Below are 15,908 nucleotides of genomic sequence, written 5' to 3'. Positions count from 1 at the left end.
CCAATGGATTGATTAACTTCTTTCCATTGTGAATAAAGTCAGAGTCATGCAGATCCAAGATATTACCATCAACATCCATGTTAGTTGTTAATAGCCAATCTTTCAAAGGGATTAAGAAACTCTTACTTGCAAGGGAAATGTAGTCCTCAATCATGATCTTCCTCCGTCAGGCATCCCCATCGGAGTCATGACTAGTTAAAGGGCCAACTACAATCTTCAAATATACATTCCAATATGATAATACTCCATCCTTGTTCTCTTATGAAAAAGGAGTTGAACCTATTACGGGTGAGCTAAACTAAAAGAACAAAATTTGGTAGACAAATAATGAGAGGATTTGCAATCAAAACTCTAGCATAATGTGAAATCTCATTCTTTTGGAAAGAATAAACTATTTTGTTGTATCCATCATCCCCTTCCCAACTCGCATAAGAAAATTTGGTGTGCATATGTGTCCCTGTTTTTTCCCACAAAATCCAACAAGTTCATTATTTTTTGCTATCCATCCAACCATTCTTTTGGTGACAGTTTCATCTTCACAACAATGACAAGCACAAATCCCAAGGAGAGATTGTTTCTTATCATGTGATTCCTATATACTTTTTCCACATTCTCAAACACATTCTCTCTCAGACCTGTTCTATACTAGATGGCCTTTCTTGTGGATGTCATTGTGGTGGACATGTGTGGACCACCTAGATTCAATGAGAGAAAATTGTGCAATCTTCTTCCACCCCATATGTTTATAGCTTCAAACAAATCCTTTGTTGACTTTGAGTACGCCTTGACTTGGGGATCTCTACCAATGTTTTGAGAGACATCTATAAGAAAACTCCATAATGATTTTTTTCCTCAAACAAGCCGAGATCATGTGCATTAATGATGTCAGTGCAAAACATTTTGACATCTTCACAACCCAAGGCTTCAGACATGCTCTCCTAGAGCTTCTTACCCTAATGCTTAAATCTGCAAGCTTTGTCTGTGTAAACCAAATGTCTTTCCTTAGTTTGCGAACAAGAAACTCTTGATTCGAGAAATGTTTAGTATCTCTAAGTTAGTCATGTAATCCAACCTTGGACCTCACCCAGTGTCTCGAGCGCCTTTAGAGCTTTGTGCTTGAGACTATCGATAAACTCGCATAAGAAAATCTCGTTCTTTAGGAATTTAAGCACACTCACTACATTGAAGAGTTTCATATGTCACACCAAGGACAATCACTCTTTTGCACTTCTTGTGACGAAACGTACCAAGAACTCCTATCATTGTTGTACCAATCAACAATGATGCTTTCATGGATGGTTCACAATACCAATTAGTTCCCCTCTGCTATCATCCAAGAATGGGTATAAGTCAGCTTTTTTTTTCCCTTATTGTATATGATTTTTTGCCAAAATCCCCAACAAAGAGAGAGTAATATAGTGTTTTTGTGCAAAAAAAGCCACACAAAATAAAATTGATGTGAAATACAAACTTATTGATTTCAAGACCACATAATGTTTCCTTGGATTTTTTTTATTGAAGTATGGTGCTACCTTGGTTATCCGTGGTTGAGGGAGCGCATGCCTCTTTATCCGAATATGCATGCACATATTTTCTCATGTTAGAGATGTAGTAACAATTGCATATTGGCATTGAAAAATGCTTAACTAGTTACCTAAGATTGGTTTGAAAAAACCAAAATTTTTGTTTCTTATCTAGTACATTACTCTTTCTTGGACGAACAATCTTCTTAGGCACCACTTGCACATTGGGATAAACTGCTTGAACATGATTTTTTGATTTCATGTGCTCAAGCATGCAATTTTGGAGAGACCATGTCTTCGAAAACAAAGGAATCCATTTTCCATCTATGTTGCATTCTATGAAGGCTTTAGAAAAAGTCTTGTAGTCATCAATAGTTTCGGGGACCAAGTTGAACACCACATTATTTTCAACCCCAAAATATTGAACCTCTACCATTGCTCGGCTCGGCGGCCGTCGCATAGGCCAACTGGGCAATGCATAGCAAAGCACCCAATGCAAACCAAAAAAGGGCTTTTTTTGAAGTTAAAATGGGATTTTGTTTTCAAGTTTTCAAAGGTTTTGAAGGGCATGAGCCGTGAAGCTGCCACATGGCACCCAGGGAGATCCCATATGCGCAAGGCCGGGTAGGTTTCACGATGTATATAGGTAGGGGCATGGCCCTCATTGGAAGCACACAAGAGGAGAAGAGAGAGCTCCTTGACATCTTAGCGATGGCACCCGTGGCAAAGCTGGGAACTTCTCAGGGCACATTTGCAGCGGTTTTGGCCGAGTAGGGCGGCACGTGCCCACGTGCGTGGCGGTGAGAAGGTGGTGCACGCCATCCTGTAGGGGATGACATGGTGGTTAAGGGGTGATCCCTGTGGCCCTTGTGGCCCTTGCCTTTTGAAAAGACCCCCTTACCCACCATTAGCGACATATAAGAGGTGTTTCTCATTGAGGAAATCCCCGAAGGCAGCCGAGCAATGAGGTGAAAAATGGAGGAGTTCCTCTGCGTATCAAGCATAGAGAGAGAGAAAGGGAGGGTCCAAGGACCTCCATGTGGACAAGGCAAAGGCCGTCCGGGCCAAATAGGCAAAGCACAGGGCCAGTGGAAGGCCGGACAAATCAAGGGAGTACAAAGTTAAGTTAGTCCAAGGGGGTCAAAATTGAAGGATTAAAAATAAAAAATAAAAATACCAAGGGGCAATAGCAACATCGCTAATCCCCCCCTCCCCCCAGGTGCAAAAGAGAGAAAGGGAGCAGATGGAAAAAGCGGTGCCCCCCCTTCCCAGGAGATACCAAAAAAGGGTGCCCCATGGACGAATCAAAGAGCAGTTTCCCCAAATTAAGCCCCCCCCTATAAAAGTCAAAAAATGATCAAATTAGGGGCTTCTTCTTAGCTTTTTCTTGGCTTATCAAGCCCGTTGGAAGCCTCCAAAGTGGGGATTTTGGAGGGAGGAGTGTGCATGTCAAGCCCCTTGCATTTTCCTTGTGTAAATGGCCATGGTGATGGCAGTGTGAGTTTGTACAGGTGTTTTGTGGAGTGCAATTGAGTCGTTGTTGCCTCGCCTTGCTGTTGTTTCCCCTTCCCCCCTTCTCTTTCTCTTGCTTTCATGGTTCTCCTCGGTGCCGGCTGTGTGGAAGTGTGTCTCCCCCCGGATCGACAGTGTGTTGTGTGAGAGAGTGAGATTGAGTTGTTGTGTGTGTGTGGAAGGGTGGAGACAGCCACGGCAACAGGTGTGCGTCATGTGGTGGTTTTGTGGAGTGTGTGAGAAATAGAGATGAGCAAGCGGTGGTTTTCTAGTGTGAGTTGTGTGTTTGAAGGTGTTTTCTGAGAGGATAGGGGTGTTGTGGATACACTGAGCTATAGAGAGTCCCTTTTGTTTGTGCCGGGCGTGTTTCCCCATTCCCCCTCTCCATCTTCTGGTGCCCCCACTAAGAAGTGTGGTGATGCTCCTAGTTGATGTCGAAGCAATGATTTTTGTTATGCCAAAGGTACGGCCTTTGAATAGCAGGTGCTGCTAGTGATGGCTTGGACAAGATTTCCCGTTTTCACTAGGGTTGAAGATGCGGAAACTTGGCTTCAAGACTAGGGATTTATTGTGTTGGAAAGCGGTTGATCAAGAGAATATGGTGCGGTACAGGTGTTCCCGCTCCTTGTTCATGGTAAAGCAAGGGTATGGTTCGATAGCCTTGGTGAAGAAGAAAAAGCAGATTGCGAAGCCCTGGAGGCGGCTTTTCGAAGCAGATTCGTAGTAGATACGGAGATAGATGAGGTAAAGCGGAAGCTGGACGAATTGAAGCAAAGCTTGGAAGGTGATTTTCAAGCGTTCGAGTGGGAGTTCGAAGCCTTTTGGGGGAAGTTGATCAAGGTAACTGCTGCAAAAAATGCCAAGTTTTTGAAATTGTGTAAATTCATGGATTGCCTGCATGAAGAAGTGTGAGATAAGGTGGAGATAGATAGCCCAATGTCGTATGAGGAGGCGGTAGCTCTAGCGAGAGGGCGAACCAAAAAGATTTTAAAGAAGCGTGAGGCTAGGTAGGATTTTCCAAATGCTGTGATGCCAAAGCAGTGTGAAACGGTGGTAGCCGAGCCAAGAATGGTGCAAAGAGAAGTGCTGGTGCAAGAAGAACCAAGAGCTCTTTGGCTGCAAAGAGATAGGATGGTTCCCATGCCAAAGATGCCGGTTAGAGCGGTTCTAGTTGTGGAGGATGTGCAGGTGGTTCTAGAGTGGATAAAGAAAGTGCTGCCAAGTTTGAGTGAAGATGTTGAAGCTCCATTGAAGTGCGGTAAAGAGCAAGGAGTGCGGTTTGCAGACAAGGTTGAAGTGGTGAAGTTAGAGGAAGTTCCTGAGCTTGAAGCCAAAGAGGATACTGGGTCAAGTGACAATAGCTCAATCGATGCAGATACGAGTTGGGAGACCGAGTCATCCCAATCCAGGTATGATGAGTTCGACCTCTTACATGTGAGTGGAGAGGCTATAAATATGTGTGAGAAGCAGCATGAAGTTCAAGACGACGTGCTTAGTGAAGACCAAGTGGAGCAACATAGCCCTATAGGTGGTGAAGAGCAGGTAAAACTGGTGTGCAGTGCCATGCTAATGGTCATGTTGATGAAGGTAGCTATGGAGTATGCCATGGTGGTGCAACATGTGCAAAATTTTGCCAAAAGGGGTAAAGCAGTGGTAACTATGGAAGAAGACAAGGAGCGGGTGATAGAGAACGAGTTTCTCTCTTCCTTGTCAGAGATTGATGATGAAGCAGTAGAAGAACAGGTAATTGCAGCAGACAAGCAAGCGGTGCTTATTGACCTTGAAGGGACAATTGACGAGGAGGAGCTTGACGATAGTGGAATTGAGTTCATGGTAGGTGAAAAGGCCAGAGCAGAGTCCAAGTTAGAGGTGCTTCCTACACAGTCAATGCCCTCCATGACAGGTGATGTGGATTTCAAGCAGTGTCCAAGCTTTGTAAGGAGGTCTGTGTTGAAAGGAATGGTGATAAAGGTAGCTGTGCAAGGTGCTGTTGAGCAGGTGCAGGATCTTCTAGATGAAGATATAGCTTTACATGGATGGGAGGGCAGGTCATATGTGTTAGGTTTGTTTGGTGCGAGTGATGGTACCATCAGGTCTTTGGATGCTGAGCACGAGGGTGCTCCATTTGGTGTTCTTCCAAGTTTCTTTGTTGCAAATGGGCAGTTTGCCAAGAAGTGCTTGGAGTGGTAGAAGTAGGATGCTGGAAGTTTGGTTATGTGGTTGGATATGTGCCTTGGTGTGGCATTATACAAGATTGCTGCAAGTGGGCGGTTTTTTAGGCCAAAAGTGTTGTGGGATGGTCTAGATGGGATGGAAAATGAAAATGATCGTAATGCCAAGTCAAACCTCTAGAATGTAGAGTTCAACGTGCTCTGGAAGCCGGTCCAGAAGGCTCGTCAAAGAGAGCCCCGGTGTGCAAGATACTGCGGTTTAAAGAAAGAGTGTGTAGCAGATTCCCGATGGACAGGACAGCAGAGGATAGGGGGCCCGAGCTGATGTCAGAGGAAACATGTGTAAAGATCGAGTTATGGAGCATGCCTGTCTTCTCCGATTGCGAGTCGGAGCTCTGGTTAGCAAGATATGGTCAGTTGAAGATTTTTTGGGGGCAGGGTCTGAGCTCATTTGACCGCACTGGGAAATGTGCCATCTAGGATATTTTGGGCATCACCAAAGTTCCTGGTGATAAGGTGCATCATGTGGAGCTAGCACGAATTGACGGCGCGTCAATCGGATGCTTAGTGGGCAAGATACGGCAAGACGAATTCGGGAGCATTTGACAATGAGAGGTTTGCAGATGCTTTTTGGTTTTTTTTGTTGCCTCGAATGAAGACATTGTAGATCCCAAAATGGGGTAGGAGGCAGAGGATTTGGAAGTGGAAATGGTGGTTTCGTGGTTGGGCTCAGCGGCCGTCGCATAGGCCAACTGGGCAATGCAAAGCAAAGCACCCAATGCATACCAAAAAGGGCTTTTTTTGAAGTTAAAATGGGATTTTTTTTCATGTTTTCAAAGGTTTTGAGGGGCATGAGCCATAAAGCTGCCACGTGGTGCCCAGGGAGATCCCATATGCGCAAGGCCGAGTAGGTTTCGTGTTGTATATAGGTAGGGGCGTGGCACTCATTGGAAGCACACAAGAGGAGAAGAGATAGCTCCTTGAGCTTTTAGCGATGGTGCCCGTGTGAATAGCGAAGCTGGGCGCATTCGCGGCAGTTCTGGCCGGGTAAGGCGGCACGCGCCCGTGTGTGTGGCGGTGTCAAGGCGGTGCGTGCCGTCTTGCAGGGGATGACGTGGTGGTTAAGGGGTTATTTGCGTGGCCCTTGTGGCCCTTGCCTTTTGAAAATACCCCCTTACCCACCATTAGCGATGTCATTAATGGTAGGGATAAGAGGTGTTTCTCACTGAGGAAAGCCCCGAAGGCAGCCGAGCAATGAGGTGCAAAAGGGAGGAGTTCCCCCGCGTATCAAGCATAGAGAGAGAGAAAGGAAGGGTCCAAGGACCTCCATGTGGACAGGGCAAAGGCCGTCCGGGGGCCAAATAGGCAAAGCAGAGGGCCAGTGGAAGGCCGGACAAATCAAGGGAGTACAAAGTTAAGTTAGTCCAAGGGGGTCAAAATTGAAGGATTAAAAATAAAAAATAAAAATACCAAGGGGCACTAGTGACATCGCTAATGCGCCCCCCGCCCCCCCCCCCCCAAATGTAAAAGAGAGAAAGGGAGCAGATGGAATAAGGCGGTGCCTCCCCCAAGAGATACCAAAAAAGGGTGTCCCATGGACCAATCAAAGAGCAGTTTCCCCAAATAAACCCCCCCCCCCCCCCCCCCCTATAAAAGTCAAAAAATGATCAAATTAGGGGCTTCTTCTTAGCTTTTTCTTGGCTTGTGGATCCCGTTGGAAGCCTGCAAAGTGGATCTTTTGGACAGAGGAGTGTGCGTATCAAGCCCCTTGCATTTTCCTTGTGTAAATGGCCATGGTGATGGCAGTGTGAGTTTGTACAGGTGTTTTGCGGAGTGCAATCGAGTCGTTGTTGCCTTGCCTTGCTGTTGTTTCTCCTTCCCCCCTTCTCTTTCTCCTGCTTTCATGGTTCTCCTCGGTGCCGGCTGTGTGGAAGTGTGTGCCTCCCCGGACCGACAGTGTGTTGTGTGAGAGAGTGAGATTGAGTTGATTTGTGTGTGTGGAAGGGTGGAGACAGGCTACGGCAACAGGTGTGCGTCGTGTGATGTTTTGTGGAGTGTGTGAGCAATGGAGATCGAGCAGGCGGTGGTCTTCTAGTGTGAGTTGTGTGTTTGAAGGTGTTTTTCGAGAGGATAGGGGTGTTGTGGATACCCTGAGTTAAAGAGAGGCCCTTTTGTTTGCGTGTTTCCCCATTCCCCCTCTCCAACGACGCCAAAAATGAGTAATCATTGTAAATGAAAGACATTATAGAATAATAAATTGATGATACAAATTTTAAAACAATCCATGGTTTATTACAAGGAATGAGGCTTTTTATGACTTCTAGCCTTTCAAGGACAATTGTCAAAGACTTGTGAGCTCTATCAAAATATGTAACTTTATAGTATTCAATTAAATGCAAGCTAAACTTCAAGAACAACAATCTCATATCCTCCTTCCACCACTCATTTTCATCAACAAAGATAATCAATACACGGAATGGCGGTCTCTTCCTTCCATAAGAAAAAAAAATACAGGCCCCACCATCATTCCCTGCATATTAAGAACTACATTTTCAATCATTTGCTTGACTATTGCCTCCCCTGCCATTACCTACACATGCATACATACAAACATCTCATAAAAGTGTGGGAAGATATTTCCTACAAGTGTGATTGCAATTGACAAACCAATTAGTTTAGCACTCCATATGACATATACATATCCATAAGATTGACATTGTAATAACACTAGGTGGGGACCCTAGCAGGTAAGTCTATGTCGAGTCTATGTCGAGTGATATACTAGGCCTACATACATGTGAATCAGCTTTTGTGCTTTAGGGTTACTGAGTAACACATGCATCCAAGTGGATGTGTGTGACATGGGCCCTGTCACACCATGCCGAGGATCTCTTCAAGAAGTTCGTCCAAACCAATCAAAGAAAGAATGCAACTTTTGGCATCACATAGACAATGGACTTCATTTGAGCATTCCTACAAGACAATGCTCAAAAAAACCTAGGTTTAGTTTATTCCGCCTACAATTTTGAGATTAACCTTAAATTTTAAATTTTAATTTGATCAAAATCTACACAATTAGGAGAAATGTACTGTAATTTTCCTTTTGCCTCCTTCAAAAAATATTGGGAGTCCCCGTGTGAAGGCCCTCTAAACTTTTTTAAAAAAATTTCCTCTTGGAAAATTCGAGAAACATAATTTTTCCCTTTCCAGAGCCCTGTATAGCAAGCCCTGTCTCAGTAGACGCCTATTCATCAAGCCCTGTCTAGTGTGCTTGCTAAGATAAGCGCAACAACTAAAAGCCAAGGCAGCATTGCAGTTACGAAAATGACACAAGCGAAAGTGAATGGAGCGAGAAGAAGCTAGATAAACAAAGAGGGATGGGAGCATGCAAAGTGCCCTAAGAAAGAGAGCAACCAATTTGCATTCGTGGCGGGTGCATCATGAGGGAGTTGCAGCTATGCCTATGGCAAGAAGCTGAAAAGGGGAGGGTCTTTGTTTCCTGAAAAAGGGGAGCCAAGTGCTATAGAGAAAGGGGAGGGTCTTTGTTTTCTATGCTAGACAAAGAAAGGGAAACCTAGGTTTGTCTACTAGATTTGGATCATGTAACCAAGTACGGCTAGAAAACGATTTTAAGCCTTACCTCTATACAACCAACATTGGTATGGTTTTTTATAATCCTTGGGGTCCCTATAATTGATTCGCATTGGACTTTGAAGGCATGATTTAATAGCTAGAATATGCAGTTGATGGTAGATCAATTGGTAAAAGAGCTAATACAGCTAATGCACGATGTAGTAGGGCGATAGCAATGTGATGCACTATGACATTAGGGGCTCTTGAGAAAAGATGCTAAGATTTGCACTGAGTAGACGTGTATGCAAAACGTGATCTACTTCTAAAAACACAAGGTCTCTTGGACTGCTTTGATCGTTGTGGCAGGGTATGATAGCAAGAAAGGGGCTCTTTTCGATGAATGTGCAATGAAGGTTTCTCTCCGGATTCCTACCATGCCATGCAACAGGGGCATAGCAAAGAATCCCTTGGGCTATTTTTGATGAATATGCAGCAAAATGTTTCTCTCCGAATGTCGAGATGTCTTGGATTGCAGGCTACACTTCTATGATGATATGCTCAGCAAGGGGTGGTGACCGTAAGAAAATCTTAGAGTTGTCTTCAAAGGATGCAACACGTGGTCATCTCCTTAGGCAAGGCTTTCTGGCAAATCTATGCACACAGCTCGGAGCATCTGGCTTCATGGTCTTCAATGTCAAACATGAAGATTTGAGCTCATGTTCCCTGGTTGAAGCTCCCTTTTTGAGAGACGAGCCAGGGAAGGCTGCATTCAAGCACTTGCACACATCTTTTTAACCTCTGTGTGTGTGTGTGTGTGTGTGTGTGTGTGTGTGCATTGCTGCTTCAGTCAGTAAAGTTACTAAAAAGAATGTGTGTATGTGTGTGCACGCACGCATGCACTACTTTGGCATGCGCACCACAGGAGATGGAAGGTGACCGTTGGGCACTGGGATAGTGGAGGGAATTCAAGGGATTGAGAATATGGAGCCTAGAAAAGAAAACTTGGAGGCATTTTTCTCTGACACCATTAATGCCCAACGCTAATTTACAAGTGCTTCCAGCTTCCAATGTGGCAAGCCAGGCAAGGTACCTGTTCAAAGTGCTAGGCTAGTCGCTGCCAAAGAGAGAGAGAGAGAGAGAGAGGCAATGTTAAAGAAAAATCAATTTCACAAATATACAAAATTCCCTTTAAAGTTTAGGGTAGATTCAAAGAGGAGTTTTTTTAAAATAATCAATGTTTTTTCAGAATTCTACTCTATTTTCTCAAATTTTCCAAGCCGGTTTTCTCCTTCTTCTCTTTCCTTCAATCGCCTATTTTGATTCTTCAATCGGCTCAAGGCGCACACTTTTTGCGAACATTGTGTCCGTTGTCTCTTCAACCATCCATTCTTTTCTTCAATGTTGCCCAGAATGTGTGATGCCTCACCTTCAATTTCAATTTCCCATAATCCCTCCTTGAATATTATCTTTAGAAGGTCCATTTAGGCCTAAGTCACACCTGCTTCGCTCTTTTGCTATCTAACAGAAGTTATTGGTTATGTGAAGGTTATGTTGGGGCCCCAAGCTTCGTAAAAATTGGGGTTTAGTGTATTTGTGGCTAGCTTTAATTGCAAAATGTCGGCTAGACTTTGAGCTTGCCTTGAAGAGAACTGAAAAAATTTAACAAGTTTTAGTGTAATTATTAGCAAAATACTTCAAAAATTGGCGGAAAACTAGAAGAATTTTGAGTGTGCTCTTATTTTCTTCATTTTACTACTATTTTTTTTTTTTGGCATGCCCAATAATGGGCTCTTTTAATGTGGTTGACCACTGAAGAGCGCTTTTAGTAACGTGAGGAATAGTCGATCTGCACCTTCAATAGTCTGGTGATTGCCCAAGCAACCCATAAACAACATCTAAGTGCACAACTTCTTACACAATGAAGGTGATCGAGCAAACCGTGAGCAGAGAGTTGGATCGCCTGCCCACACAACCTAGCCTTATAGAATATTCCTATGAAAAAATGCATATAAAATGACTGGAGGATGCCAGAAACTCCCCTCACTTGAGCTATGACTTGACATTGAATTCTTGGGTTGAGATGTGGGTTTGTAATCCAAGTTAGTAGCATGCATCGGATAAAATTTTAGATTAAAATTTGACAATTTTGAGAGGTTCTTCATAGAGTTTTGCAGATTTCTTGTTCCCCTTCCATCCCCCCCTCTCTATCTACGGTAGAAATCAAGAAATAAGAGGGGGTTACCTCTATTGTATACGCTTATGGCACCCCTATTTAAAACCCCTCTTCCTTACACTCACATGATACCATACGAAACTACACAGTGAATCCCCCAAAAAATTACAATTGATCTCCATAGGAAAAAATCACTGCTTCCCACATTACAAGCCATCTCTCCAATCTAAGAATCTTCACCATTGACAATCACTTAAAGTTTCCCTAGGAACTCCAACAAGCAAATGGATTTGGAAACTTAAATGACAAATACCACCCTCATGAGAACAATCACCAATCGGCTTGGAGAGAAACCAATATGGAAAGCCAAACCTTGATGCCATTCTTTCTTAAATTTCAGAATTGATCCACCATCAATGGACATGCTATTGATTTTTAAATAGGTAACAATAGATGTCTCGCCAAACAAAAAAACCTAAGTGCATCACTCAATACCACCACATCATGTTACCTTCGTGCATTGAATTCATTCACATAATAGGGCCACATTAGAATGCCTTGCAAAGGTACCTTGTTATAGTCTATGCACTCATCCCTCCCTTGACTCACTGTGTTCCAGGAGAGCTTCCAATAGAGGGAGGGGGGGGGGGGCCGGGGGCTCTAGTAAATTGTCAAGCCAACGTGTATAGTATAAACAATATGTTTTCTTTTGACTTTTTGTTGCTTTGTTTTGCTTGTTTTTACATAATAATAGGATAGATAAAGCTAAATCTCCATCAACAAAGTACCGTCAAGAGTTTAAAGTAATTAAGAAGTAAGAGAATAATTTTGGTTAGTTTTTGGGCCAGTAATAATAGTTTTTAGTTAACACTCTATTTTTGTGTATAAATAACAAAAAATAAACATTGAGAATTAATAATTAACACCAAAAAGGTTAGAATCTATACTAATAGATAATGGAGGAAGGGATTCCGGCCCCCTCCCCCGGACACGTGTCTGAAGCAAAATCCTCCCGTTGGTGTGCAGTGAACAAAAGGGATGCGCAGTTCGCACGTGCAATAGGGGAGAGAGAGAGAGCCTCCCTCTCTGTCGCCTCCCGCAAAATCCTCTGACTGGTGTGCACTGAACAAAACGGATACGTAGTGCGCACGTGCAATAGGGGAGAGAGAGAGAGTCTCCCTCTCTGTCGTGTCATACAGTTGGAGTCCTTGAAAAATGCGTCTCAGCTTAATACCGTATTACCGTGCCAGTTTTAGTTTAAGTTTCATGACAAGAGAGAGAGAGAGAGAGGCTAAGGGACTGCAGTCGGCGCACAGCGTATACGTGCGTGCGTGCAACTTCAAAGCAAGGAGAAAAGGAGAAATTCTAGTGCAAATATCCCAAAAAAATAACGTAATTTAATAAACGTTTCTCTTGGAAAATTTAAGGGAAAGAATACCGTGCCGGTTTCAATTTCAATTTCATATTGAGAGAGAGAGAGAGAGAGAGAGAGAGAGAGAGAGAGAGAGAGAGAGAGGACTGAATACACTGTAGTGGCCGCATTGGGAAATACTAATCAATGTGAGTCGAACCAGTGTTCGGGAAAAGTGTGCCTCAGCTTAGCCTTGAGCCAAATGACATATGAGATCAAAACATTAAAAAATTAAGACATTGAGATGATCAATCGGAGATAGTTCTTGACATCATGCATGCATGTCCTCCATTGCCTCCATTGGATTCAAGATCCTCTACACCTCCGCATCCTGCTCCCCCAATATATTTGTGCCGGCTAGATTGGGCAAGACGAGCCGAGGAGGGGAAGGAGGGATGGGGTTAGATCGAAGTTGCTAAGAAGCCATGAGTGGTGGCATCCGCTTCTTCCTTCACAGGCGGTAGGCTCCAGTGTTGTCGTGTGCAACCACGAAGCTTGAAGAAGGCTTGGCGGCAAGGCTGCCTCAGAAGCCGACAACTTTTTGAAATCTACTTCAATAGCTCTCAATAAGTTTTTGGATCCAAAAGTGGCTGCTTCTGTATACACAGCCTACAATACTTGGATGTCGTCACAGGTGATAATGACAATGATCGGAATTGGATCTTCCCCTATAGAATAGGGGCACTTGGGTGTTTATAGGTGACTTGAAACCTGTAGTTTTGACATTGTATTTGTCTACATCAATATATAGAGGTTAGGATTAGCGTCCTTCATCAAAGAGAGGGAGAGATTGTGATTTTTTTGGGTGGTTCGGTGTGGGTGGGGGGGGGAGAGAGAGCTCATACAACCCGACATCGACTGAGAGAGAGAGAGAGAGGCCACCGGAGGCGGCCGGCCAATGCACAAGATTGCGCAAGTGCAGCCTCCCTCGAACAACAGAGAGAGAGAGAGAGAGAGAGAGAGAGAGAGAGAGAGAGAGAGAGAGAGAGAGAGAGAGAGAGAGAGAGAGAGAGAGAGAGAGCGAGGAGCAGTGCTCAAAGAAAACCTAGGTTCAGTGTAGTCCCACCTACAAATTTTGAAATTTACCTCTAAATTTTTTATTTGAAGGTAAGAAAACCTTCAAATTTTGTCAATTTACCTCTGTGGTTTCACATGTATAGGTTTGCCAAGTTTCTGGAAAAAAAAAATTCGAGCACTGGTGAGGAGGTCCGGCCGGGGGGGGGGGGGTGTGTGTGTGTCATTGTTGGAGATGGCCTTCTGCCTTTATGTTGCACAACAACCAAGTGCACAAAATCGTGGATGCAAGTGCAACATGCCTCGAACGACCTAGAGAGAGAGAGAGAGAGAGAGAGAGAGAGAGAGAGAGAGAGAGAGAGAGAGAGAGAGAGAGAGAGAGAGAGAGAGAGAGTTCTCGCAGGAGGGTAGAGAGAGAAAGAATTGAATTGAAATGAAATGCTATGTTAACCTGTTCTAAATGCCATATTGACCTGGAGCGAGAGAGAGAGAGAGAGAGAGAGAGAGAGAGAGAGAGAGAGAGAGAGAGAGAGAGAGAGAGAGAGAGCCACAAAGCAAGCTTGCTTAGAGCTGGGTGGTGGCAGTGCGTATACCTCTCTCTCTCTCTCTGTGGGGAGATTAATTATAGGTGTAGCTTTCGGCAGCAGTAAATCCCTACATAGTAGGAAAATCGAGCCAATGCACAAAATCGCGGATGCAAGTGCAGCCTACCTAGAACAACCTGGAAAGAGAGAGAGAGAGAGAGAGAGAGAGAGAGAGAGAGAGAGAGAGAGAGAGAGAGAGAGAGAGAGAGAGAGAGAGAGAGAGAGAGAGAGAGATAGATAGATTTTATTATCGTCCTCGGTGGTCAAATATGACCTATGGGACCAAAGTTACATGTGATGTAGTATGTGTATGGCTGATGAGTGACTCTCGATGCTCCAAAATTGTAGTGATGAGAGTCGCAATGGAGAGCCCACACTTTGGCTGGGAGAGGAAAGTGTGTAGGTCTAAGTTATGGCTGAAAATGTGAGAGAAGCAAGTTCAGATGTGATCAAAAGCTGAGCACTCTAGTAGTGTGTGGTACTCAGACTCTCGAACTTGCAGTGAGCATAATGTGCACAATCGATTTGACTCTTCTCCATTGCCCCAACGCCCTATCTCGCATCGAAGGAAATGGGAGCTAAGCTGAATTGCTGCGATAGTGCGTATCGCAGACAAGGGAATAGGCTCAAGCATGTAAGTGTGAGTACGGTTTCCTCTCTCAGCGAAGAACATGGTTTTGTAGTTGGGGGCAATATAGGTGGTGTAATGTATGAAGCGTGACCCACCGGATTTCTCCCAAGCTGTAATACATTTGCGTTGTAGAAAAGCTTCATTCACTTGAGAGTCAATTGAAGCATCATGTAGCAAGTGTAATGCATCCCATCTCCCAAACCACTTCTTTATGTCTTGCATCCATCCCGTGCTCAAGATCTTGCTTTTATGCGTCTTTTGAACTTTTTTGCTTGCTTCCCATGCAATTGTAGGAAGTCGATGTGAGGGGTTTTGACGCATCTTTATCATGTACTCCACAACCCTTTCCATACCCATAACCTCAATTGGAAGAGATCCCGACTCAAGAAGTAGGAGCATATATGGTGTTTGTGTCTTAACTTGGAGAAAGTTTGTAAGAAAACGCTTTTGGACATTCTCAAACTCTTTCCAAGTAGACTTTGAGATGCTCCCGCCCCACACTTCAACTCCATAAAGAGAGAGAGAGAGAGAGAGAGAGAGAGAGAGAGGAGGACTCACAGTGCTAAAAAAAAACCTAGGTTTAGTGTAGTCCCACCTACAATTTTTGAAATTTACCTTTGAATTTTTTATTTGAAGGTAAGAAATTCTTCAAATTTTATCAATTTACTTCTGTGGTTTCACATGTGTAGGTTTGCTAAGTTTCTAGAAAAAAGTTTTTTTGGAGCACTGGTGAGGAGGTCCGGCCGGGGGGGGGTTGTCATTGTTGGAGATGGACTTCTGCCTTTATGTTGCACAACAACCAAGTGCACAAAATCATGAATGCAAGTGCAGCCTTCCTCGAACGACCTGGAGAGAGAGAGAGAGAGAGAGAGAGAGAGAGGAGCATAGAGAGAGAAAGAATTGAATTGGAATGAAATGTTATGTTAACCTCTTCTAAATGCCATATTGACATGAAAAGAGAGAGAGAGAGAGAGAGAGAGAGAGAGAGAGAGAGAGAGAGAGAGAGAGAGAGAGCCACAAAGCAAGCTTGCTTAGAGCTGGCTAGTGGCAGTGCATATACCTCTCTCTCTCTCTTGCTCTCTCTCTCTGGGGAGATTAATTATAGGTGTAGCTTTTTGGGAGTTGTAAATCCCTACATAGTAGAACAATCCAATTTGGGAGGCTTTGAGGAGTAAGCTGAGGGTGAGGGCGACTTGCCGACAAGGGGGTAAAGAGGGGCCATGCTGCCGCTGAAGATGGCGCCGTTTTACTAGTCAAAATAAAAAAGCAAACATTAAGTCTACAAAGCAAGCACTTCAAGCATATCCAATATGGGA

The sequence above is a fragment of the Adiantum capillus-veneris genome, chromosome 13 (assembly GCF_014529385.1).
Source record: "Adiantum capillus-veneris isolate H3 chromosome 13, ASM1452938v2, whole genome shotgun sequence".
Lineage (NCBI taxonomy): Eukaryota > Viridiplantae > Streptophyta > Polypodiopsida > Polypodiales > Pteridaceae > Adiantum > Adiantum capillus-veneris.
The sequence above is the reverse complement of the archived record's forward strand: the minus strand, read 5'-3'. Positions refer to the sequence as shown.